Source organism: Canis lupus, chromosome 38, assembly GCF_003254725.2.
Source record: "Canis lupus dingo isolate Sandy chromosome 38, ASM325472v2, whole genome shotgun sequence".
Taxonomy (NCBI): domain Eukaryota; kingdom Metazoa; phylum Chordata; class Mammalia; order Carnivora; family Canidae; genus Canis; species Canis lupus.
Genome location: NC_064280.1, coordinates 15,175,523 through 15,199,160, shown reverse-complemented (window position 1 = coordinate 15,199,160; position 23,638 = coordinate 15,175,523). Strand labels below are relative to the sequence as shown.

The window sequence follows — 23,638 nt, the reverse complement described above, 5'->3', positions numbered from 1 at the left end:
TTACAAAGTACTCTTGAATAAAGTGTAAAATATTGGCATAAAGTATGTATGCAACAAGGCAAAGCATGACCTATATTACAGGGTCAGATGTTACTATTCATCTCTTTGTAGATAGGAAAAAAGTTACAGAGAAATTCAATGACCTGCCTGTGGGTTATTGATGAGTTAGATTCTTTCCTCAGTTTCCACGATATTGTGCTTTGTGGCTCCAATCTCTCTGGTTACTTGTCCTCTGTCTCCTTCACTTCATTTCCTTTTCAACTCCTTCCCTATCCTCCGCCTTCCTTCCTTCTTCTTTTTGTTTTAGTTTAATTAATATTTTTAAAAGTTTGGGTTTTTTTTAGTAATCCCTACACCCAGCATGGGGCTCAAACTCATCACCCCAAGATCACGAGTCGCATGCTCTTCTGACTGAGCCAGCCAGGCATCCCCCTTCCTTCTTTTTTTTTTTTTTAATTTTTATTTATTTATGATAGTCACAGAGAGAGAGAGAGAGGCAGAGACACAGGCAGAGGGAGAAGCAGGCTCCATGCACCGGGAGCCCGATGTGGGATTCGATCCCGGGTCTCCAGGATCGTGCCCTGGGCCAAAGGCAGGCGCCAAACCGCTGTGCCACCCAGGGATCCCCCCCTTCCTTCTTTTAATCTATGCTTTCACTTGATTGTGTGGTGGTTTTCACTCCATGAATGACTCCAAATCTCATCTCCACACACGTCACTATTTTCGTAAGCTCTCGAGCTCTGTTCTTAACTGCCTGCTGGACAACTTCCACCTGGAGATCCTAGCAGCACTTCCAACTCAACACGTTAAACACAAACCCATTATCCTTTATGTCAAATCATCTCTTCTTCCTGACCCCCTTAACTTTCTTAGTAACATCACCACCTCCAAATCATCTAGGCACCAAAATAACACAAGCTCTCCTGTCATGCTTTACTTATGTTATTTCCAAAATCTTAACAGAACTTGAGAAGCAGGGTGATTTATTTTACTAGTCCTCATTTTCTGTATTCCTACCTGCAGACTGGTATCACACAGACCTGGCTGCCAATAACAGCTCCTCAATAGATTAGCTGTGGGGATCTTGAGAAGAGGACTTGATCTCCATTTTCCTAGTATATAAAATGAGAATAAGAATATCCATTTGCTTAGGAGGAAAAACATCTTGAGGTAAGAAAGAAGTAAAGAGCCAAGGGAATTGGTAGTAGGGGGAAAGTAAGAGGAGAGTGTCCCCTTATGTTGTCTCTATCTCACTCAGAAGTGGTGTGCTTTTGGGAAGGAAAGCTATGAGGTGAGGCCAGAGGAAGGTAGTGAGAATATACACAGCTGCTCTGCAGGATGGAAGACTGGGGATGACCCCAAGGGAAGGCTCAATGAGGTCAAAGAGGAGGACCAGAGTGCACAGGGAATGACAGATGAATTTCGAAGAGTGGGAAATTGAAGCCTGAGATTGCAGAAGTAGAAGAGTTCTGGGTGAAAAGTGGGTCCCAAGAGTGGGTGGCTGCTGTGGAATCAAGGAATCAAGGAATCAAGGATTCAGAACATGGCCTGTCAGGTGGGGGCATGTAACGTGTGTAGAAGTAGTGTGTGCAAATCCGTTCCCCTACCGTTTGGCTGGCTAGCAAGCAGATGCAATGGAACAGAGCAAGGGAGTAAAGAAATGTGGCCATTTTATCATTGACAAACACCAGCTATTCTTCTAATTATGTGTGCTAAAAGCATCTTTCCCCACTAGGGGCTTACCTTTACACTCTCACTGATGTTTTCTGCTAAAAAGATCTTCTTAATTTTAATGTTATTCAATTTATCAGTTTCCCCCTCCCCTTTTATACAGTTGTTATTTAAGTCATCTTTTCCCACGTCTAGATCACAAAGTCTCTCCTATGGTATTTTTTAAAAAAGATTTTATTAAAAAAATAAAAAATAAAAATAAAAATAAAAATAAAAAGATTTTATATTTATTCATGAGAGACAGAAAGAGAGGCAGAGAGACAGGCAGAGGAAGAAGCAGGCTCCCTGCAGGGAGCCCGATGTGGGACTCGATCCCAGGACCCCGGGGTCATGACCTGAGCCGAAGGCAGATGCTCAACTCTGTGCCACCCAGGTGCCCACTCCTGTGGTATTTTCAAAAGACTGTTTTACAATTCACATGTAGGTATACAGTTCTCCCGGAATTAATGTATGGATATGGTGTGAGGCTGGGGTTAAGTTTCACTTATTTTCTAATATGGCTAACGAATTGATTCTTTAAAAAAAAAAAAGATTCTATTTATTTATTAGAGAGAGCTCAAGCAGGGCAAGGGGCAGAAGGAGGAGAGGGAGAAGCAGGCTCCCCACTGAGCAGAGAGCCCGACATGGGGCTTGATCCCAGGACCCCAGGATCATGACCTGAGCCGAAGGAACATACTTAACCAACTGAGCCACCCAGGCACCCTTAACCATTTATTGGAAATCAGTCCATTGCTCTGCCCTGGTCACCTTTGTTATAGATAAGTGTTCTTGTACACGTGGATCTGTTTCATTGCTCTGTCCTTTCACATTGGTCTATTCATTTATCCTTGCAGTGTGTACCACACTGTTTTAATTGCTAAAGTCTTATAAAAAGTCTTTATATCAGATATAGGATTCTAGGTCAGTGGTCATTTTCTTTAAGAATTTAAATATATGGGCAGCCCAGGTGGCTCAGCGGTTTAGTGCCATCTTCCGTCCAGGTCATGATCCTGGAGACCCGGGATCGAATCCCACGTCGGGCTCCCTGCATGGAGCCTGCTTCTCCCTCTGCCTGTGTCTCTGCCTCTCTCTCTCTCTGTATGTCTCTCATGAATAAATAAAACCTTTAAAAAAAAGAATTTAAATATATTATTCCTTTATCTTCTGGTTTTTGCTGTTTCATCTATTGTTCTACTTTTCTGAAGATAATCTTTCTTTCCTTTTCCTCTCATCTTAAAAAATTCCTCTTGTGCTATTCTTGTCTGTTAATCAAGTATAAAACGTATTGGTATAGGTTTTTTTTAAACCTCTTTCTCTTATCCAGAAGAAAGAGGATCTTTGTTTCTCTCTTCAGTCCCTTGAGCATTAACCAATCAGTCTTTTGCTTGTAGAGAGCACTTAATGGTACGACTCAAAAGAATTATCCTCATCCTGGCTAAAAAGACTGCATTTGAGGGATTCTCAGAGACTTGGCTGAAAAAGCTCCAGCTGCCTGGGTAACTGAGAAGAGTAGAAGCAGAATCTCAGCTTTTCGATCACTTCCCAAGGCGGCTTTATTTTGTTCAGGAAGAGAGGGAATGCACTGTGATTCTTAAAGAAACTTGGTGTTTTTTCGCTTCATGATTACAGGTTTGCAAGACACCCATCCCTTTGCTGCATGTATTTCCTTACAGGACAAAGATGAGTAGATGCAGTGACTGTCTCACTGAGATGGTGGAGGATGTTCCAAATTGGGGCATCCAAGTGATACAGACCACATGAAGTTGCCCAGGGAGCTTTTTATTGCCTCCTTATATATCCGTTCCTATTTCTTGGTTTACTCAGCAAGGGTGTGAGCTCGACTTTTTGGTGCAGAGAGCTACAGCTGTTATGATAGCCCTCTGACAACTTAATAAGGGTTGAATACACACTGAATGTCACTTTCATAGACTTTTAGATTGACTCCTGGGCAAGAAAGAAAAGGTTTAATTTGGGTTCATAAAATTGCTCCTGGATACTATAAAAATTTTTTTCACCACTGCTATAGGACCTGCTTGAATTCTAGTTTATTCCAGCAAATAAGAGATAATCACTACATATTTTTTGAATAGATTAATGAATGAATCTTCCATTCCCCCACAATATCTTCCCAATAAACTTTATGTTGGTATATTATTTGGCAGGGGGATATACTTTTCTATTTTGATCATTTACTGGCAGGTATCTCATAACCTGAAAAGCCCTTAACCCTAAACTGGATTTTTTTTCATAGCAGGTGAATAAGACACACACAAAATTACATTCTCTAACAAAACCACATTTGTTAATAAGATGTTAGGATCAAGCATCTTTGCTTTTCATCATAAATTGATAGTCATCCTATTTCCAATGCAGTTGCCAGTCACATAAGAAGCAAAAATACAAATGAGTTACTACTTAGTAGCTTTTCACAATAAGACTTAAACAGGTCAGTCAGTTGCAAAGGAAAAAGGAGAGATTTGAAACAAAAGTTGGGAGTTCTCAGTTGTTGCCTTCTGCCCCTGCAAGCTATTAAAGATGAACGATAACAAGAGTAGAGCTACGATGCTGAGCATCAGCAAAATTGGGAAAATAAAACAACCGCTTCGGGAAGATTAGATGCAAGTTCATGAAAAGCACATAATCATTTAAAAAAATAGCAAGCACACATTCCTTCCCCTTTGGCAGATGAAAACAACCAAGCTGTGGAGAGATGAAGTAATTTGCCTAAATTCTTCCAGCAAGTAACAAAGCTAAGATCTGAACCCAGGTGGTCTGGCTCCAGAGCCTTTGCTCTTGGCTGTGAGGCTACATTGCCTCTCAAAAGATGCCAGCAAGTATATCAAAGACTGTTTATCTTCAAATATTAGCTAAAGACCCAGCTCTCACAGTAACTCTTTGAAAAAGAAAATTAGTACACTATCATCATTGCAGAAAGAGTCTTTCTTATTATCTTTACTTCTAGAGAGTGGAAAGGATTCAAGAGATAATGCCAATAAACTACTTTTAGCTTTCTATAGCTTAAACACAGAGATAATTATTATCAATGCACGTTAGCAGCTGTAGATGCACACAGAAAGGTGCATGTAATAAGTCCAATGAAAAACTGGTATCAGACACAGAGAAAATCAACCTCCTTCCCCCGCCAAAAAGCCCCATACAAAAGGCACAAGGTTCATGGGCACATACCTTTTCCTACGTTATTGATTAGGCTACATTGTTTGATTTTTTTTTCCTGTCAAAGATCAGCTCGAATAATGGCTATGAAAAATCACCAGATGCAAAAGAAAAACATTTCTGTTAGTTTTATTCCAAAAAGACTACAAAAAGTCTCCAAATGATAGACCTAAATCCTGATTTTTAGTTTTCTTGATGTTTCAGAACATAGACAATTTCCATTCAGCTTTAAGCTTTAATTAGTTCCTGGGCACATTCAATGTTTTTTTCCAACATTACATAATCGAATTCACTCATAAAATAATAAGGATGCAGATGCCATTAAAAATTACCCCCAAATAACAAACATTATACATAAGGCAGACATTTCCTTATATTAGAGTAAATGGATTTATTAGATGTGGTTATTGGTTACACAGTAAGAGAATTGATATCAATGTAAAATGTTATTTGGATACTTTTGATTTGCAAAGCGGCCAAGAATATTAACCAAACATTTTGATTCAATGGCTAAGGGAAAACAAATCACTGATAGTGGTAAAGGATTGTAGGAGAATTGTATTAGGCAAATGAGCTTTTGACTTCCAAATTTCATGCTGACAATAATCTTGTTACATTTCTTAAAACCTTTAGTTTATCCAGCGGTGCCTGGAACCTAAGGCAGGAAATTTTAAGAAGGCAATTTTCAATATAGATTTATAAACATGACACTCACTAATAAATTTTAAGCTTGAAATATTTTTAAAGTGAAACATTCATTTGATTGCCAAACTAACAAAGTACTTATTCAGGGATTTAATTTCCTCTTGTAGAATCAATAATACACTTGGCTTTAATAAGAAGATTACAGGTTAAATATTATTTAACTTGTGCATGTTTATTTATTTTCTCGATACCAATTTTTAGACCTTTGGCATGATAACTTGACATCAAACTAGCAGGAAGATGACATGACATTTGTGAGTTCAGTAGGTTTTTTCTGTGTGTATAAAATGGAATAGAAACAAACGGAAGGATATAAAATTCAGTATCTTCTTCCTAAACCTCCTAAAATCTTGTTTATTCTCTTGGGAATCTATCCCCTCCCATTTGAAATCTCATGTCATCTAGAAGAATTCACTGTGATATTCAAAGCTAAATATATTTAATCCTTAGACTCCCTTCTGCCTTAGTTCAGGAATGGTCAGTTGTACTAAGCTTGGTGAAACCAAGGTATCAACATTTTCTCTTCAGGGTAATTCTCTATTTCAGTGTTATTTATTCCTGAAGTATTAAATTTATATACATCACAAAATTGGATGTAACCCTTAAAAAATTTTTTTTAGCACATTCTTTCATTTAATGGTTTTGAGTCGAGTGAGTAATGGGGCTGGACTTGGTTTTATTCTGAAAATGCTCTCGTTGCAGTGAAATGACCTGCCCATGATCATGATTGAACAGCTCAATATTTTAAACTGTGAGCAACTCACCAGCTTACCTGGTTGGTTACAGTGCAATGAAATATCTATATATCTTGAATTTTTTCCCTTTGATTTTCTTTGAAAAAAGAATCTGAAGAGCTATTTGATAACATGATAAAGAAAATAATCTTTCTGATCTGATTATAGTTTTGTGACTGTTAATGAAAACATATTTGTAACATGAAACCTTAGTGTATTAATTAATCCACTCACAAAGAGTTAAAGCTTTTCAAATTGTAAAAAAAAAAGGACTCTTTAATATCAAATGCTAACTTTTCAAGCCTTTAGTAAATAAAATATTTTTATTTTATTGATGGCACTTAGCACCTTGTAATTCCTTAAGCTACAGAGAAAATTTTCTGAAAAAAGAAATTGGCTTAGAAAAAATTTTGAAGAGCTTACTCTTTAATTGCTCACAGAAGGACTACAGAATTCTGAAGTCTCGCCTGGGATTAGGTCCTGTGTGTGAGCTAAGGTTGTGCTTTCTATTTTACAGGTTTGTCATGAGATTTATCTGAGCAAATTCAGGATTTCCAAGGTTGACTGTTTTAGTCTAATAGAGTTCATTTCTGTCCAAAATTGATAAGTTCATATTTATCAATGCAGAGTATAAAAACAAAAAAAGAAAACATTTGTATAAATCACTGATTAGCTTAATAATTTTTTGACATGGCTGAGTTTAATATGCAGCAATATAAAACCAGCGAAGTTTCTAGAATAAAGAAAACAGAAGAGGTGATTTCAAGATCAACATCAAAAGCATCCAAGATCTTCTCAAATTTTAGATTTAGTAATGCTTCTCTCCCACCTCTATTCAATTGTTTTCTAAGACATTATTTTTCCAGAGGTTGGCTAACCTGTAATTTTGAAAGTTTACTTCTTAGTGTATTACTTTTACTAATATTTGTTAAATACTCGTTTTTACCTTCATCAGCTTGAAATATTTTCTGCATTTCACCCAGTTCATATTGTAAGAAATGTGTATATTATGCATACATTTTGTCTCTGATTTCCTTAAGACTAAAGGTATAATATAGACCTGTAAGTTAATTTCTCTCATTACAGAAGACACTGATCGTTCTTTCCTCTTTCCCTCTGAATTTATACCCATATTTTGCAATTTTCTGCTATTAAAGCTAATGTTACACACAAATCACATTGTGTCTAAAAGTTTAGTTTTGTAAGATTGTGAGTGATTGCTAGACTTCTCTCCTTCCTTGATTTATTGTCATTGATTATATTCCTGGTGGCAGGACCTGATTTTGCCCATTTCATTTAATTTGGGGAGAGTCTGAGTTTTCTGGCATTGATTTAAACACTTTCTTCTCTTCCAGAAAAAGGACTGCCCCTCATGTAAGCATCAAACCTTAAAATTAGCTGTTGGTTTCATAAGATCTGTATTTTATATGTTCTTGGTATATTTGCATATTTTTTTGCAGGACCAGGAACAATGAAAACAGGGAAGGTTGAGATATGAACACCATGTTCTTTCATCTCTAGACACTTTAGAAAGGAGAAAAATCCCCATAAATGCAATGAAGAGACTACTTGATATTTTAGTATGTAAATTTGTTGTAGTAGATTTAGTTAAAAACAAAATAAACACTCACTTTTGGTTTGGAGAAGAGAAACCATGTATCTAGAGTTAGAAGGGGAATCCTACTGAAGCTGCAAAGATGTTTTGAGTAAATTCTTATCTGTTGCACATTATTTTGGCTTTGGTGGCCTGAGATACTCTTACCATTGCTTGAGAAAGTAGCCTATTGAGTACTTTAACTGAAAATAAGCATCTTAAAATTTTTTTTCATCTTTAAAATTTTAAGGGAGTTCGGATTCATATAAAATACTGCAACCCATCTTAAAAAATTATATTGTTTGCAAGTGATGGCTATGAAGGAAAAAACTGATAGTTTTATTGTTATTGTTATTACTATATACATTTATTCTGGCTTTGTTACTCACCCTGCGGCCCAGAGAAAGTTTCCATAGGTCCTCTTGAATTGGATGAGTTTTTACAAATCCTCTGTCCTTGGATAAGTTCACAATCACAGCAAAAAAAGTCTGTAAATGCTGAGTATACCTGTTGAGAAAAATTCTGTGCTTTTCTCTGCAGGACTGCAACAGATTCTAGTGAGTTTTAGTAGTTATAAGCAGAAATTAATTCTGAACCTTCATCTCCGTCCTGGTAGCGCCCCCTATGTTCAGGATCTGGAATATACAACAAATGCCTAAATCTGGTTGAGTGAGAAGCCAAAACCAGTGGCTTCAGTCTGGGACTGTTAGTGACAGAAATGGCTTTAACTTGCTGTGTCTCACTGGCTGCCCCGCTGCCCCCTGAAGACCCAGTGCCAGTAATCTCTTGTTTGTTTTCTTTCCAGCCTCCCTCCTGTTTTTTTTTTTTTTGGAAGGCATTTCGTAGACTACTTTACACTGAAATATAACGTGCGGAGATTTATTATGCTGCTCCCTTGGGGAGATTTGCATTTTAATTGCAGGCAGTGCTGTAAAAAAGGGGGTTTGTGAAGTGTGGGATTTCAGGGATCGCTGAATGAGTACAGAAGGGCCAAGATTAGGATGAGGTGAGTGAGGCCAAATGAGTCAAGTAGAGGGTCCAATTCCATCTGTGTTTAAAATGTCAATAGGTTGCTCATCATGTTTTTTTTTTTTTTTGCATTGATTTCTATTTCTTTTTGTATTGGAAATATGATTTATCTTGATTACTAAGTTTTTGGCTTTGGCTCTGCATGCCCCACCACCTGCCCCTGCCTGCCCCCAGTGTCCTACTTGCCTCACCCTTGCCCTGAACCATTCAGTAGGAGGTGGTCTTTGTTTTGAACTTGCCATTTCTAGAATTCTAGATATCACACTACCAAGTTGCCACCCACTCCACCTTCCCATTGAACTCGATGACCATGGTGAACAAGCAGTTTCCCTGTGTCTATCAGCAGCACAGTGTAAGCAAATGGAACCGAAAACTTGCCACCAATCCACTGATGTTGGAAGGGTTTAATGGGTTCATGCAACAAGGGCGGAAGAGGTCCTTGGGTTCAAAGGATCATAAAATAATAAAGTTGTATGACATTCTTTGTGCTACTCTAATAAAAAAATAAAGAACCTACCGTATGCGATGTTATCTAAGGTCTTGGAATGATCTTTTGCTGTTGTGCAGCCAAGTTTTCAGTAGTCATTATTCTTAACATTTCAAGATGTAGTCAGATTGGAGAAGAGCATAATGTTTAATAATAGCTTCCTTGAGAGCACCATGGAGGGCTTCCTGGGGGTGCCCAAGCTCAGCACTCCCGTGTCTGAAATGTGGCCAGATTTCAGCCTTCAAAGGTCAGCATCTGAAACTTCTGGAATAGGGAAGAATAGTTGAGCCATGTTCCGCAGCCTGTAGGAACCAGAGGTGGTTCTGTTTGAGTTGAATGCATAATGTGTTTTGGAGGAGTTAGTTTTTTCCATAGGTCAAAATTTCCTGGCTTTAACAAAATAAGGAAGCCAGAAAGCTTTTAACTGCAGCTGGGCAAGAAGACAGGGCTAGGGAGAGGCTGATTCTGATGAAAAGCAAGAGTTTAAATTCACGTAGGTCTTTGCTTTTACGCCTGAAAATAGATCTCCACCTAATTTAGACTTTCATTTCAGTATGACTGGGGCATCATCTTCATTGTGTTCATCAGGAACTAAAATCTCGAGGGTCAGGTTCTAATAAATTCATTTGAAATCTGCCTTGAACTCATTGTGGGAGAAATCTGGCTATAAATAATAAACCAGTCTCGTAGTTGACACAGGCTTAATTAAAACAATGTTGGCAACCAGGCGTGTTCCTGATTTTCTATTTCCACAGGAGTCAGAGAAAAGGAGTCGTGTAACATCATATTAGGGAATGACTTCCTGTTGTTTTTAGAAAAGCATTACAACATATTAGATACTAGATGATAATAGATATTGCTTTTCTTGATATCATTTCCATGGGAAACACCTGTGTGTTTCCAAGGGCTCTTTTGGGATACATACGGTTTAAATATGGGTTTAATTAATTTTTACTTTCTAAGCTTGAATAATCTATCTTGTAATTGGATAGGAACTCAGATAAAAAAAAAACCTCTGTACTTTATTTAATAAGACTTTCAAATTAGTGTTTTAAAGTTGAGAAAACAATTTGGGTTAAAGGGTTATTAGCTGCCACACAAAGAATCTCATAAATAACCTTGTGCGATCGGAGTAGATCATTAAGATTGTGTCAGTTAAGCATCTCTATCAGGTACCTCCCCCTCGGAAAAGCAAAGTGAGACTCCTAGAGTTAACATGCATAATAAAGAACTTTCATGTGGTCAGTTGCAAGTGTCCAGAAAGTCACAAAAGTAATTCTACAAAAGTCCCCATTTGTCTTACTTTTCTATAATTAAACTTTCCTTTATTCAACACTGACCCTTACAATGAATAGATAATATGTATGAATTGAATTTATCTTCCTCAAGACATTTAAATGCTAATATCATAATAACAATGTTGTATTCCCTTTATTGCCTACCCCTCCTGACCTCCACCTCTTTTTTGGCTGATGTTCAAGTAAGCAGATTCTTGTGATTTAGCCTTGGAAACTGGCCACCATTTTAAATACTATTACCATGGGAAAATGAAGAAACTTTGCAAAGTAATATCTGCATTAAAGAGTTCTTCTATTTGTTATAGAGGATCATGGACCCCATGATAGTTAAGGTTTCTTACTGAGGTATCAAAATGAGCTCAGTGTAAGACCACTTTAACCCAGGGGTGAAAATTTCCCAATACTTCAATATTTTCCTGATTGGAGTGGTGGTAATGTTAATGATTCAATTTGTTGATATTGTGTAACAAAGCGTGTCAATATTCGAAATATCTGTGTAACTCAATCAATATTTTCCACATGATCAATGATATTATAAAATCAGGCACAAGTCAAAGACTCATGTAAAGTATGAGATATTGATTTTTAATGTTATAGAGTAAAAGCTCATTGGTAAGTTTTCAGATTCTATGTTGCAACTAACTTTAAATAAATGATCATTTCTTGTGTTTTTGTGTAGTATCAGAGAAGCATATCCAGGGGGACTGGCTGACTCTGTCTGTAGAGTGTGCGACTCTTGATCTTGGGGTTAGTGAGCGCAAGCCCCACATTGGGCATAGAGATAACTTAAAAAAAAAAAGAATGCTATCCATGATGATCTGAAATGTCTATCAAAATACTCCTTTTCCCAACTACATCTGTGTGAGGCCAGATTTTCTCCATGGACTTCATACTTCAGCCAGAACAACACATTGAATGCAGACGTAGCTCAGAGAATCCAGCTGTTCTCTATCAAGCCAGATACTTGCAAAACCGTAAAACAACACCACTCTTACTTTTTCGTTGTCATTTGGAAAACATGGTTATTGTTAATAGAAATATGGTTTTTACTTATCATGTATTGTGTTATCTCTCAATGTATTAATAATATTTAAAAATATCTTAAATTTTAATTTCTAATATGATAACAATTGAAAGCTATAACCCACATAAGCTCTTTGGCAACTTCGATCATTCTTAATAGTGTCAAGAGAGCGCTGAAATCAAAAACATTTGAGAACCTCTGTACTAAAGCATCCAGTGTGGTAGCCACTTCCTGATAAACGGATATGGTTAGCATGATTTTGTACGCATATGGAAGTAGGGTGAATTTCTGTAACATGTCAAGATGAGCAGGATCCCTGCCGAATGTATTATGACAAGGAGCAGGAGAATTGTCTTTACCGTAAGGCAGGACAGTGTGTTTGCCCTTTCTATGTAAGGGCAAACTGCTTTCCATCCTTGCTCCAGATTGCTGTTGATAAGAAGCATTCACCCAACTAGTAGGCACATATTAAGTGACAAAGTCTACTCATTGCTCCTGTTCAGATACAGCTTTAACATGGCCACTGAGGTTTGGGCTCTCACCTGGTTAAGAGTATGGCAGCTCGCTGTTACCTGCCACTATCCATCTCATGGTTACAGACGTCAGATAGATGAATGAAGGTGGGTATGCTGAGGCTCCACGCTCTGGCATCCTCCAGGTTTTCGATGGTGGTGATAATCTCTGACGCCCTGAAGAAGCTGATCTTGCTTCTGATTTACTGTCCTTCAGTTTCAGAGGCTTTCACTTTGTTCTTCCTCCCACAATGGCCCTTGCTCTATAAATAGGGGAACAAGTGGAAGGTTTCATGGCTTCTCAGTCCATGGTTTCACTGGACCTTCTATGAGATAGACTTTGGCCATTTATTGTCTATATTATAACCATTTACTGTTTTCTTGGATGTCAAAATCTCCTTTTGACCTGAAGATCTTTGAATGAAAAGATGTGTTGTCCCACTGCCTCCCTCCACACCTGTCCCAAATTCAACAGTGATACACGGAGAGGATAATGACAATAAACACTCTCATTCAAAAAGGGGAGTCACATAGCAGCCACTGAAATCCCCCTGGGAAGATGTTTGCAGATCCTCTTGGAGTGAGGAGTGTTTCTTTATTAGGCCCTGCTCCTGCTATTTGGGGTGGCTTCCCCAGGGAACACTGTCCTGTATGTCTCTTAGCTCTGCCCTCTGAGATATAGTTTCTTTTCTATCCTACTCACCACTTCTAAAGAGGGCAGTGGAAAATATGTCATTTAAGCAATTTTTTTCAACCTGATTTAAGAATGTTAAGTCCCAGAGACCCTTTTGTGTTTTGAGCAACCTCATTCACTTTTAGTTCAGGCTGGTGGCACTTGACCCAATGCGATGCCCTTATAAATACTGTAGCCTTCTTATGAATGTGATTCCAAGATCACTCCAGTCAATAAAAGCCATATTCATAATTATTTTTGCGATGTGCCTCTGAATACTTATTTATTGTTATTTAGGGATTAGGCTTCTTTGGGACAATATCCTTAACATTCGTACAAGTCATTTTGTCTGGGGAAGAGGGGCTACGAGGCATTGTCTTAACTCTTCTCTTTTTTGAAGATTTTATTTATTTGTTCATGAGAGATACACACGGAGAGGCAGAGACACAGGCAGAGGGAGAGGCAGGCTCCCTGCGGGGAGCCCGATGCAGAACTCCATCCCAGGACCCCGAGATCACAACCTGCGCTAAAGGTAGACACACTCAACCGCTGAGTCACCCAGCTGCCCCGAGAAACCTCTTTTATTTTGCAACTCAGCAAGTTATGACCTCTCCCAGTCCCTGAACATTATCCTTGCAACCAGGCCAGTTTTCCTTTAGCTCATCTCTTTCTTGCCATACTGTATCAAACGCACCTAGGAGCGGTCAGCTGACACTATGGGCACGTGGCCCTGGAAATCATCTTGCTCAAATGCAGACGGTTTTTCCCAAATTGCCACAGTTTTACCCACTGTTTTTCCACCACACAACCTGGATTTCCACTTTCCCAGGCTGTTCATGGTGGTTTCCTACTGCTTTTTCTATGTTCTTCCTGTTTTCCAGTCTCCAAAGCCAATGTCACATATTGTTGGTTTTTGCGATGGCAGTTCTACCCTTTTGTGACCAGTTTCTGAATCGGTTATCTCTTGCTGCACCGGTGCTGCACGATAAGCAACCATCGAACCCCAGTGACACACTTCAGTGAACATTTATTTTTGCTTCCAGCTCTGAGGGTCTGCTGGTTCTGCTGCTCAGAGTCGGGTTCAGCAGGGCTCAAAAATCTAAGGTCAGCTGTGAGTCAGGCAGGTGACTTTATTAGGAGATTTTTGGGGGCAAGTGTGATATTTTGATTTCTAAGAAGAAATATAGATTTGATCTTTGTCTTCCATTCTGACACAGAGCTTTAAAAACCCTTGGAATTCTCTAAGCCACGAGAGGCAGGTGTTTTTTGTTATATTAGTGAGGTGACTTTTGGATCTCACCTAAGCTTGGGGGTTGATTGCCAGGGCAACCAACTGCATGATTAGAAAGTTGAAAGGGTTCAGTCCCAGTCCCCTGATCTGGGGAGGGAGAGAGGCTGGAGATTAACTTCAATGATCTAAAGGCAGTGATTTAATCAACTGTGCCTATGTGATGAAGCCTCCACAAAACCCAAAAGGACTGGATGGGAGACCTTCCTGGTTGGTGAACACGTGGAGGTGTGGGGAGACTGGCATATTCCGAGGGTGTGGAAGCTCTGTGCCCTTTCCCTATGCATCTCTTCCATCTGGCTGTTCCTGAGTTACAGCCTTTTATCATAAACCTGTAACCCACCGAGTAAAATGTTTCTCTGAGTTCTGTGAGCTGCTTTTATTCTAGTAGATTGATTGAACCCAAGGAGAGAGTCATTGGAACCTCCTGTCAGAAGCACAGGGGACAACCCGAGCTTGTGATCAGTGTGTGAAGTGGAGGGGGCCAATCCTGTAGGACTGATCCAGAATCTGTGGGATCTGACATCATCTCTAGATCGATAGTGTCAGGACTGAGTTAAGTTGTAGGACGCAGCTGATGCCTGGTGATGGTGATGAACTACTTCCCCATAGCATTGAAATTGGTGATTAGATTTATCATTGGATCAGAATCTTAGCAAGAAGCATCCCTTATTTATCCTTGTGTGTACTCCTTCCTCTAACATTGTGTCTACACAAAAAAGTGAAAGTGCATCTCGGGATATATTTATGAGCTTTTCTCCAATGTGTTCAGAATTCTTGTCCTCACTGATCGGCCTGGGGCTTCTTCCTGTCTAGGGGAGAAGGAATATTTGACTTCTGATATCAAAATGAGATTTCTCAATTCTTTTGTATCTCTTTTAAAATGATGAATGGCCAGGCTCTCAGAGTTACTGTATAGTAAAAGGAAGGGACACCAGCCAGCATGGCCATTGGTCTTGCTTTGCTATGATACTGGTGACATCAAAGGTCAGAGGATTATGATAGGAGGGAAGGGAAGAGAGTGAGGAGGTGAGGAGAGTGGTTAGATGGGTGGGTTTTTATTTGCCCTCAGAGTGTTAGATAGATTGAAGAGAATACCAGTGACCTAGGGGTGCTGTCCTCACTGTCTGAGAGAGGAAAGTGTCTCATGGGCTGCTCTGGCATCAACCTTGAAAGGCCCTATAAGCTTAGGATCACTGTATTGAGAGGCAGAGGGACATCCTTGGCCTTAACTTTTCTGAGCTTCCCATGGTCTACAGAGGTCAAGGATAGGACCAAATGGTGTGGAGGGGGTGCTGGCAATTTGGCTAGAATGAGTTAGTGTGATGGGTGCAAGGTGGCTCTTATAGTACCTGCAAGACAGATGGTCCAGGCTGGAGCTGAGTGGATGTCACATCTGGCCTTCTAGGAGATCAGTTGTGCTAGGAAGGCATGGAGATGAGACAGAATCATGAAAGGAAGATGGTCCTGGCTTCCCGGGAGCAGGTCCTGACTCTGTGGACCAAGACGTTGACTATGAGTTTACTAGTTCCAAACTGACATTGTGCCCAGTAGGGCTCCTGGCACCTGCACAGAAGATAGATTCCTTGGAGGCCAGAAGAAGTAAAGGAAATCATGCCTTAGGACCCTGATCCTCCCCTTCTGTCACAAGGCTCTGTGGGCCACACCTCTTCATGACGCTGCCTTGGAGAAGAAAGGGGGATGATGGTGTGAAAGACCAAACAATCTAAGACAATGGACAATTTTTCCTGGAGAGACCAACATTTACTTAAAGGAGATGTCTTTAAGACATTATTCCCATTAACCAGGGGAAGTAGAATAAGAAGGGAAGCAATATTGAAATGAATATAATACTGAGGTTAATATTTATTGAATACTTATTATGCATGAGGCATGTGCTAAATTTAAATTAGGATATTAAAGCAGAGAGGTTTAGAAATTTCCCCCAGGTTGCACAGTTCTTACCAAACCAGAATTCAAAACTAGGCCATTTGAAACCAGAGTCTGTGTGGTTTTTTTTTTTTTTTTAAGATTTTATTTATTTATTCATGACAGAGAGAGAGAAAGAGAAAGAAAGAGACACACACACACAGGCAGAGGGAGAAGCAGGCTCCATGAAGGGAACCTGACGTGGGACTCGATCCTGGGTCTCCAGGATCACACCCCGGGCTGAAGGCGGCACTAAACCTCTGAGCCAACTGGGCTGCCCAAGAATCTGTGTTTTCTCCTTTGCAAATTCAAACTGTAGAATGAGATAAATTTGCAATTCCATTTCACAAACGGTAATAAGTACTTTCTGGATAAATAAAGTTGTGGTAAATCAGATTAATAGAGATTACACTTGCCCGATTGACATGTGGACTTGGGTTTGAATCCCATTATTTTGAGAACCGCTGAAGAAGTAGTTCTTGTCTGACCATAAAGTTTAAGTAGGGAACCACCAATCAGAAAGGTAGGCAACTTACTCATCTGTTTCCTGAGCCACGAAGAATTGGGACAACACTTTGATGAACTCTGTTGAAGACTCAACAGAGGACTCAGCACTTCTGTTGAGAAGTGTTACTTTTGAGATTTTGATATCACTTCAACCCAAGATGGGCAATAGACCACGTCGCTGGAAATAAAGGGCCTAAGAAGAGAAAGTAGAGGGTGCATGAGGTGAGTTTAGCTGCTGATACAGGCTTCCAAAGCTTGGGGGGGGGAGGTGGGCGAGTAGCTGAGGCAAGAGGTCTAGTCCCAGGATGGCACAGCCTAGCCATCTGAATGTACAAAGAAGCAAAAACTGAATACTTTAGGTCAAAATTACATGTGCTCCTTTCAATGTAAACATATTTTTTAAAGGAAATGTACCTTTATATTTTCACGTGTCACTCTGTGCCTCCCACAAGCTTTCCACCATGAAGGAATCCAAGCTTTCCAAAGATTCGCTAGTCAGGAAATATGTCACATGCTTTTCCAGGTTTGCTCACTGAATCCTCACAACATCTCTGGAAATGAGGCATCATTAACTCCTCATTTAACACATTAGAAAGTAAGGCTCAGTGAGATTACCCTTCTCAAAAAAACCCAGCTGGAGTTAGAATTCAGCTCTAGGTTGGTTTGATGCCAAAGTCAATGTGTTTTCTGCCCTCCGCCTATCTTGAGCTCCTCTTCTCCATCAGTCAAGTGGTTTCCGATTCTTCCACTTGGCAGTCTTGGACTTGCTGATGCTACTGCAACTCAACCATACATACCTCCTCCTCTACAATATGGACCCAGGATTCTAAAAATCCTAGGGCAGGATCATGTAAAATATGTGTGAGCCACTGCAAAACATGATTTACTCGGCACTTTTATCTGTTGATCAAACAAAATGGAAGCTGAACATAAGTCCTTTCTTTTAATTGTAAATATAGACTCGGTTATTTAATCTTTCTCTGCACATTGACTATCACCTGTCCAGAAAATGCTGTGCTGAGCACTGGAGGTGCTGGTGGGGCGTGTGGGCGTTACAAGGGTGTGTGTGTCCTAGGTCCTACCATCTGGGATATTACTATGATCCTTGACTGTGGAGAGTGAATTCCTCTTTCTTGCCACACACACACACACACACACACACACACACGACTTAGACTGTGATTATGTGTAGCTAAATTACCCTCACAACCAGGGTTTGCCAAAGCAAATACTGAGAGTAATAGCAGACAAACCTGGTAACCTTAGGTGTGAGACCCCAGTGTGATAACAGCCCCATAAAAGCTGCTGAATTGGAGTGACCCAGGATTGAGAGTCTGGCCGTCCGTTTACTCTGCTTAAAGGTGTTTCCTGAAAGCAATTCTCTGGGGAAGGAGGAGTTAGCCTGGGATACTCAGGTAGAAGGGACAGATCAATAAGGGGAATTCTTGTGCTTTTCCTATTGTTTGATGACTCAAATATTTTCAAAGAGCAGCCTATAAACAGCCTCAAACTAAAGAGCCTATGTCACAGCCGGGCCTATCCGAAGAGGGTCATTTTAAGTGTCCAAGCTTTCTCTCCTGTTTGTTGGCAATTGGAGGGACACAGTCTACACACCAGCCTTTGTTTCTGGACACAACTCATGGTTTCTGGGGCTTGTTCCTCTTGAGACACACGTCAGCAGAGGGAAGCTCAGGATCGCCCAGAGGCTTCCTGTGAGCAGGCAGGAGGGAATGTCTGGCCCTGTAGGGTAGAAGGCCTTTTCTGCTCATGGGGTGGCTTCCAAGGTTACCAGAAACAAAGGGAAGAATATTCTGGTTTATTTTTGCTGAATGGGAGCATACAAATATTGGCTACTTTGTTGGATTTACTGATAGTAGCTCGTGTTAGTTCATTTCTTGATTGAATTGTGGAAATTCCGAGCAAACACATGAACAAGCAGACACATCCCTCTTCCCTCAACAAAAGGGACAGAAGTGAGTCTACGTTTTACTATGAGGAGGCATTGACGTCAGTGTTGAGCACACTGCTGATTTACGGCGGACATTGCAGCCCAAGTGGCAGACAGCACAGTGTTAGGTTTTTGTCACATTAAAGGTGGGGTTGGGACCCACTCTCCCAGAACATGTACTCTAAGCTCTCTACCTTGGTTTCCTACACTGTCATAACCATCCTGGAAAGAAGATGAATTTCTCCGAACCCTCTATAATCCCAGTCCTCAGATCCCATCTATCTAGGGATATCTCTGAGCACTCACTGTCCTGCATGTGGATTCTTACCCATAGATTAAAACTCAAAATCTAGCATTTAAAAATAATAGAAAATTGACATACCTGGATGACTGATTGAGCACCTACCTTTGGCTCAGGTCATGATTGATCCTGGGATCGAGTCTTGCATCAGGCTCCCCACGGGGAGCCTATTCCTCCTCCCTTTGCCTATGTCTCTGCTTCTCTGTGTCTCTCAGGAATAAATAAACAAAATCTTTTCAAAAAATGATAGAAAATGGAGGATGTAGATTTATTTCTACAAAAATTGCCACCACAGGAAAAAAACATATATTGCTGAAGATTCGTTCTAAATTCAATTTATACTTTGCTTAAAGAACCAAATTCTGCATTGACCTAAAAATTTAATAAAGTATCATGACAGAGAAACTCAAACATTAATTTATTATTATTATTATTTTGCATGGAGAGCCAAACACAGGGCCTGAACTCATGACCCTGAGATCAAGACCTGAGCTGAGAACAAGAGCTGGATGCTTAACCAACTGAGTCACCCAGGCACCCTTCTATTGCATTTATTTTTAAGAAGACTTCCTAAAATAAGTCCTCTTATTTTTTTTATTGTTCCACTGATTTGAACTTAAAGCATCAAAATTCATGTAAATATATATTCCCCTTTGATTCTCAGAGAAACCTAAAGTATCTAATTTTCAAACATGTACAGAGTTGTAATATAAGAGTCCTTGAGTGGAGCGTGATATAGAGTCCAGTGTGTCTTCTCAAAATTATGAATAGGAGTGATTATGTCTTGAACCCAACTTCCATTTATTTAACTTTATTCCCATTGCTCCTTTCTTCCACATTCTCCTCATCCCTTAATATTCATTGCTTCCCACCCCACCAACACCCTAAAAGAATATAATTTAAAAATTAACATTGCATTATTTATCAGTATGAACATTTTGGGTCTGCCTCTGAAAGTTAGAAAAAAAAAAAAGCATTGCCTCTAAATAAAAAATGTAAAAAATGAAGTTGATCAAAGGTATGAAGATGAACTCCATGTAAGCTGAATATTTAAGCCTTCGGTTTAATTGAAGGCATTATGTTTACTTTGCTTTATTAAGACTTGGATAATCTGGGCATTTCAAGTCCTTTACAAATGAAGGAGTCACATACAGAATCTGGCTAGGACTCCAGATTTAAATTATGTTGCTATTCACCATAGGAACTTGAGTACAGGGGAAAAAAAAACAACAACAAAGGAAAAAAGAAAGAAAATACAATTTGGGATTGGAGTCAGAAACTCTGACTGAAGTGAGCACTGTTCAATGACAGTGACAGCAAGTGCAAACATTGGTTGCCATCTACCGGATGTCGATGGCTTTCCTTCTCTCTCAGGGACTGGCTGGCTGTGTGACTGGGGAAGCCTCATAAAAGCCTTTGTGAAACCCAGTTGTAAGTGATTTAAATAATGCTGTGTACCCATCTCATCTCATAAGGATGTTATGACTCAAATGAGATAATAGGTAACGTGAACGTAAGAGCTAAAATGTATGGAGCGCTGATTATGTATCAGGCCTCGTTCTAACCACTTCGCATGTGTTCGTGCGTTGGTTGTTGTCAACTCTCCTACAAGGTGGGAAGTAATCTTTTATAGACAAGGAAACCAAGGCAAAGGAACTTTAAGCATCTTGTCCAAGATGATCTGTGTGTGTTTGTGTGTGGTAGTATTTCAACAGAAAATCCTCAAGTTAAATCTCATTCATTTGGGGAATATAAAAAATAGTGAAAGGGAATGAAGGGGAAAGGAGAAAAAATGAGTGGGACATATCAGAAAGGGAGACAGAACATGAGAGACTCCTAACTCTGGGAAACGAACTAGAGTGGTAGAAAGAGAGGTGGGCGGGGGGTTGGGGTGAGTGGGTGACGGGCACTGAGGGGGGCACTTGATGGGATGAGCACTGGGTGTTATTCTATATGTTGGCAAATTGAACACCAATAAAAAATAAATTTATAAAAAAATAAAAAAATAGATTGGGATGTCTAGTGATTCCTTGGATCTTCATTCAGGAGCTCACCATGAATTTGCTTGTTGTCTGATGGTACGGAAGGAGCAGCTCTTGGGATTGGGAAGTTCCATAGACTTCCTGTTCCTATCTTGTTATTCGGGCAGCTTTGTCACAGTCCACGCGTGGTTCCTCTCTCTTTTCTCTTCCTGCCAAGTTTCTGCCATTCACTGCACCTCTGCGCTTTGCCAATTTATGGCCAACTAGAGAGTCTAGCCTTTAGGAAGAAGTGACTTGCACACTTTTCAATGCCCAAATGACCTCAGTAGTTTGAATGCCAGGTGCCCTGGGCTCACCTTCAATCCAATGAGAGGAAGGCCAGGCTCATTATGTCACCTTCTTCTCCCATCACAGCTTTCATGATCACCCTCTTTGTGCCATGGTATTATTATTGTTGGCATGGTTGTTATTTGCCGCTGAGGCTGGAAAACCTGATACCACGCGGTGGAGACGATCAGAGCACGCTGTGGACCCAGACCACTGGAGGTTGAGCTGCAGCCCCGCCACCTATATCAACTGGGTGACTCTGGCCAAGTTATTCAACCTCAGTTTATTTGTCTGTAAAAACGGGACACTAAGAATTCCTACTTCATAGCTCTGTTGTGCGGACTCAACAGTTAATATTATGTGGTGTGCTTAAGAGTCCTGGCACCGAGTGCTTGTAGCAATAGTAATAATAAACAAATAATACCACATTATATGAATAATTTATATACAGTATACAATAATAATTACTTATCATCATAACTGTTAATTTTATGACTTGTCTGTAGACTCTAGAAGCTCAAGGTCCTTCTGTTTTTTCACCCTTGAAAAAAACCACTGTCTCTACAACTCATCCTTTGGTTTCCTATTAACTTTTCTGAGAAATGCCTTTCATCATTCCTTTCTCTTGCTCACCCCATGGACTGACCTTGGAGTGAATAGACAATAAACTCACACTTCTTTGGTTGCCAGTCTAGGCTCTCCACAGCCTGGCCTCCCCAGATACCCCAGGCCTGCATTTTATATTGGATGGTTTCTCAGTTTAGTTTCAGAGACAGCAGCACCATCTACTGGACAGTTTTTATTCTAAGTAAAACTGAGCATCAACCAGTCCAGACTTTTAGAACTTTTAGTATCATTAGATGCCACAGGTCAGAATCACTTTGAGAGCCATGATGCAGATTCCTGGGCCCTACCCGAGGCCCACCTGGGAATCAAATCAGCACTTAGTGGTGGAATCTGTGTAGAAGATTCTTCCTAAAGCTGTTCTGAAGCAATTCTTCGGGTTATTCCTGGATGATCCCAGCCTCCTTCTGGAGCCTCCCACCTGGGCCTGCCCCTCCCCGTGCAGTACCTTGTGGTACAGTTTCCCCTTCCCTCCCCACTCTTAAGCAAAATGGCTTTCTCTATGTCTCCTTCCCTTCCAGAAGTCTATACAGTTGGAAAGCAATATGTTAAAATAAGCAGTTTGAAAAAAAAATCTCAATTTTAAGTGACATAGTTTGAAATTAATTTATAGAATTTGAAATACACGATCGTGATAACAAAATAAATCAATACGGAAGTGTATGAAAGTGAAAAGCAAAGCTTTCTTTTTACTCCCTTCATGCCCACCAAACTCTCTATTCCCAAAGCCACTGTTAACAGTTGGAATGCATCTATCTTTTAAGATGTTTTTTTCTGTGTCGAACACCACCCACCCTCTTTCAAAAATACTTTTACCGAGATGTCATTGGCCTAGAATAAACAGCACATATTTGAAACGCACAATCTGTTAGGTTTTGACCTATCAGATCAAAGGCCCACACCTGTGACACCATCCCCACACCAACTATCTCCCACCCCCAAAAGTTTAAAAGCAGGAACACCAACTTGGGGCCTCTAGCTCTACAGTGATGGAGACATTTGACCCATTTCTGTGCTTCTAAGAACACATGCAGAATATCCCCAAATCCAAATTCTACTTCTCACACTTGTTGAGTTGAGTGCATAAGTATTTTCAGTGCGCACTCTGCATTCCATGGGGTTTAACACGAGAAAAGTTGCTTTTAAACACCCAGCTGTGGGACACCTGCGTGGCTCAGTGGTTGAGTGTCTGTCTTTGGCTCAGGTCATGATCCCAGGGTCTCGGGATCAAGTCCCACATCAGGGCTCCCTGCATGGAGCCTGCTTCTTCCTCTGCCTGTGTCTCTGCCTCTCTCTCATGAATAAATAAATAAAATCTTTTAAAAAAAAACCACCCAGCTGCTGGTGAACAGTTGGGGCTTAAGAGGCTGTCCCTCACTCTGATTCACCTGACCCATCAGTGCTTTTTTTTTAAAACCCAAGGTGGCTATTGGTGCTAGCTTTTGGTTCATTCATTTATTCTAAGATCCCATTTTTTTTAAAAAAGATTTTATTTATTCATGAGAGGCAGAGGGAGAAGCAGGCTTCATGCAGGGAGCCCGACGTGGGACTCGATCCTGGGTCTCCAGGATCATGCCCTGGGTCAAAGGCGTCGCTCAACTGCTGAGCCACCCGGGCTGCCCTAAGATCCCATTTCAAAGAAGAATAGAAATAAGACTGTGGACGAGCCATGGAGGTGTCATGGATAGTTAACTATGGTTTCATTTTGAAAACCTTTGAAATCATGACTCTAGAATGCAGAGAGCTTAGATGATAAGAGCAGCGACAATGGAGTCCAGCTGTATGTTTATGC

General features: G+C 40.2%; 1 long non-coding RNA gene across 3 annotated transcripts in view; it reads right to left on the bottom strand.

Annotated features, from left to right (window-relative positions):
* The window catches only part of LOC112643126 (uncharacterized), a 33,035-nt gene extending 24,529 nt beyond the window's left edge, over positions 1–8,506 (bottom strand). The window contains exon 1 of one of the 3 annotated variants that reach the window (XR_003125638.3): positions 8,307–8,506. This is a non-coding gene — a long non-coding RNA (uncharacterized LOC112643126). The remainder of the gene's footprint in view (positions 1–8,306) is intronic. The other 2 variants (XR_007409143.1, XR_003125639.3) reach the window with 2 other exon arrangements.
* Between the last annotated feature and the right edge of the window lie 15,132 nt (positions 8,507–23,638).